The 4,273-nt window shown below is 41.4% G+C and overlaps 1 pseudogene; it reads left to right on the forward strand.

Moving 5' to 3' along the window:
• LOC101562099 overlaps window positions 1-2,535 on the forward strand; it is a 10,059-nt pseudogene extending 7,524 nt beyond the window's left edge.
• The last annotated feature ends 1,738 nt before the right edge of the window (window positions 2,536-4,273 follow it).

Below are 4,273 nucleotides of genomic sequence, written 5' to 3' on the forward strand. Positions count from 1 at the left end.
AGAATTTCATGATGACCAACCCAACACTACATAGAGTACTAAAAGATATTCTAGAAAAGCATCAAAATGACTACAACTCCAAGAATGAGAAAAGAAAGAACCTACCAATAGAGCAAATAATTAAACACAGGAGAAAAGTAGGTAATCAACAGCAATAAAACACCATGACAAACATAGGTTAATACACACCAATTATAACCATCAATGTAAATGAACTCAATTCACCAATTAAAAGAAATAGATTGGCAGAATGGATTAAGAAACAAAACCATAAATATGCTGTATTCAAGAAAAACATTTAACTCACAAAGAAATTCATAGGCTGAAAGTCAAAGGATGGAAAACAATACTCCATGCTCCAGGACATCAGAAGAAAGCAGGGGTAGCAACCCTGTTTGCAGACATTCTGAACTTTAAACCATCAATGATCAAATGAAATAAAGGAGGCCACTATATACTGGTTAGGGGAAAAATTCAAGAGGAAGAGGTAACACTCATAAATATATATGCAGCAAACACGGGAGCACCCAATTATATAAAGCAAATCTTAATGGACATGAAAAATCTAATATCCAAGACCACAACCTTAACAGGGGACCTTAACACCCCCTCATCCATAAAGGATAGATCAAGTAGACAAAAAATTAGTGAACAGGTAGCAGAATCAACCAGAACTTTGAACAAAAGGACTTACTGGACATATACAGAGTGTTCCACGCAACAACATCTGAGTACACATCCTTTTCAGCTGCACATGGGACATTTTCAAAAGCAGACCACATACTGGTCCACAGGCCATGCTTAGGTATATGCAAGAAGCCATATCATCAGACCACAGTACAATGAAACTGGAAATCAATGACCAAAGACAGCACAGAAGTCCATAAACACATGGAGTAAACAGCACCTTCTTCATAACCAGCGGGTCACAGATGCAATTCAATAAGAAATTTTAAAACACCTGCAATTCAGCAAAAATTAAAGCACAACTTACCAGAATTTGTGGGATGCAATGAAAGCAGTTCTCAGAGGGAAATTCAGAGCGGTGAACTCACACATTAGGAAAACAGAACAAGGACAAATAAATACTCTAATGCTGTACCTCAAGCTTCTAGAAAAAGAAGAGCAAACCAAGCCTAAAGCCCAAAGGATAGGAAGAAATCAAAGATTGGAGCAGAAATTAATGCAATAGGTGAAGGCATTGCAGCCACCATCGTCCTCCACTTCTCTGTGCCCTGCCTGATCCCACTTGTTTGTGGTGTATAGATTGGTATGTCCATTTAATACAAAAAAAAAAAAAAAAGGAAACAGCAGCCAGAGGAAACCTTCCTCAAAACTGAAACCAATGGTGAATTTGGTAAACATCCTGCAGAAGATATGGAAGAGGAGCAAGAGTTTAAAAGATGTAGAAACACCAATGAGATGGTTGAATTATGAATCCTGCTTCAGAGCAAGAATGCTGGGGCAGTGATTGGAAAAGAGGCAAGAACATTCAGGCTCTCCATACAGACTACAATGCCAGTGTTTCAGTCCCAGACAGCAGTGACCCCAAGCGCACTGATATTGAGGATCAGTGCTGATATTGAAACAATTGGAGAGATTCTGAAGAAAATCATCCCTACCTTGGAAGAGGACCTGCGGTTGCCCTCACCCACTGCAACCAGCCAGTTCCCGCTTGAATCTGATGCTGTGGAATGCTTGAATTACTAACACTATAGAGGAAGTGACTTTGACTGCAAGTTGAGACTGTTAATTTGTCAAAGTCTGGCAGGAGGAATTATTGGGGTCAAAGGTGCTAAAATCAAATAACTTGGTGAGAACACTCAGACAACAATCCAGCTTTTCCAGGAATGCTGTCCTCATTCCACTGACAGAGTTGTTCTTATTGGAGGAAAGCCTGACAGGGTTGTAGACTGCATAAAGATGATACTTGATCTTATATCTGAGTCTCCCATCAAAGGACGAGCACAGCCTTATGATCCCAATTTTTATGATGAAACTTATGATTATGGTGGTTTTACCATGATGTTTGACGACTGTTACAGACAACCTGTTGGATTTCCTATGCGGGGGAGAGGCGGTTTTGACAGAATGCCTCCTGGCTGGGTGGGCATCCCATGCCTCCCTCTAGAAGAGATTAGGATAACATGAGCCCTCATCAGGGACCACCACCCCCTCCTCCTGGTCAAGGTGGCCAGGGTGGTTGCAGAGCTCAGAATCTTCCTTTTCTACCACCACCACCACCACCTAGAGGAGGAGATCTATCAGCCTATGACAGAAAAGGAAGACCTGGAGACTACTATGATGGAATGGTTGGTTTCAGTGCTGATGAAACTTGGGACTCTACAGTAGATACATGGAGCCCATCAGAATGGCAGATGGCATATGGACCACAGGGTGGCTCTCAATATGACTATTCCTATCAGGGGTCATGGTTCATATGGTGATCTTGGTGGACCTGTTAGTACTACACAAGTAACTATTCCCAAAGATTTGGCTCTTAGTTTTAAGAAATTTTGCAGAAAATGCCATTGAATATTGTGATCTATATAGTGTACTGGATGGCTTCTTTTGTCTACCTGATTTCCTATGTCACCAATGTGTATTGTCTCCCTCTGCCTTAAAGTGTACTTAATCTTTGCTTTCTTTACACAGTGTCTTTGGTTGCAAGTCATAAGCCTGAGGCAAATAAAATTCCAGTAATTTCGGGGAAAAAAAAAAAGAAATACAAAAGGCAAATAAATACCTGAAAAAATGTTCCACATCACTAGCCGTTTGATAAATGCAAATTAAAACAATGCTGAGATACCATCTCACCCCAGAAAGAATGGCCATCATAAAGAAATCAATTAATAACAAATGCTGGAAATGCTGCAAGGGAAAAAGAAACCCTTCTCCACTGCTGGTGGGAAGGTAGACTGGTACAACCACTATGGAAATCAGGGGAGATTCTTCAAAAAACTAGAACTGAAAATCCCATTCAATCCAGCTATCCCCCTATGGGGTATTTTTCCAGAAGAACAAAAACATTGTACCACAATGACATATGTGCACCTATGTTTACAGCAGAAAAATTTGGCACAGCCAAATCCTGGAAGCAACAAAAATGTCCATCACCCAAGGAATGGATGAAAAACCTGTGGTATTTTATACAATGGAATATTACTCAGATATAAAGACAAACTTGAAGCCTTCATAGGTAAGTGAATGCAACTATAGGCTATACTCATAAGTGAAAGAAATCAGGTCCACATGTGTAAATATCATCTTTTCTCCCTAATGTAAGAACCCGAAAGTAGAAATAAAACCTGAAAGGTATAACAGATATAGTAAAACAAAAAGAAATAGAACTTAAGGATTAAACAACAAAGATGAAAGAAATGAGAAAAGATAGGGGAAAAAAGCAAAGGAAAAAACATACAAGTACATATACATGATTGCTGAGGTAACTGTATTAAAAATTTCCATCAGTTTTTTAAAAATAGCAGTTAATACATAGAATTTTCACCTTGACTAACTCTGCATGTTGATATCTGCGATCTGAACAACTACAATGAGGACAGCACTCTGTAATACAAAAACCATGCTTGAATACCTGTCATCTTGGTCTTCTCCCATCCAAGTACTAACCAGGCCCGACCCTGCTTAGCTTCCGAGATCAGACGAGATTGGGTGCATTCAAGGTAGTATGGCCGTAGACAATCTTGGTCTTCTAAATGTGTACTGTGGGTGCAGGCCTAGCATATGAGTGAGACTGCTTGAGTCACCGGATCCTGAATAGACACAGAGTGCAGGCCTGGTGTGTGAGTGAGACCGCCCGGGCCTACCAGATCATGAACAGACCCAGAGCGCAGGCCCAGTGTGGAACCCTTCAGCAGAACTCCCTGCAAAGAGGCTAGAGGTAAGACCCACGCAGCTGATTCAGGAGCAGAACATCTTGCCAGAGTGACACAAAGGGTTCAACTGCAAGGGCTGCAGCAGGCAGAAGTACAGCACAGCAGCCAGATCACAGCCAGATCCCAGCCAGATCCAAGCAACACCCACCTGTCCTGACCTGCAGGTTAGTCAAAGAAAGTCACCTGGGAGAGGAGCGGGGAATTAAGGAGAGGAAAAAGGACAGGAGATGCGAGAAATGGAGACAAGACAGGATTCTGATCAAGTCTCGTTTATTTAGGGGAGGTTCTGGGTATATATAGTGGAGGCATAGGGAAATGATGTCAGCGGGTAAAAGGCGCGAGTAACTAGGCAACCGGGCTATGACAGGAAGTTCCAC

The sequence above is a fragment of the Octodon degus genome, unplaced genomic scaffold (assembly GCF_000260255.1).
Source record: "Octodon degus isolate 3935 unplaced genomic scaffold, OctDeg1.0 scaffold00100, whole genome shotgun sequence".
Classification (NCBI taxonomy): Eukaryota; Metazoa; Chordata; class Mammalia; order Rodentia; family Octodontidae; genus Octodon; species Octodon degus.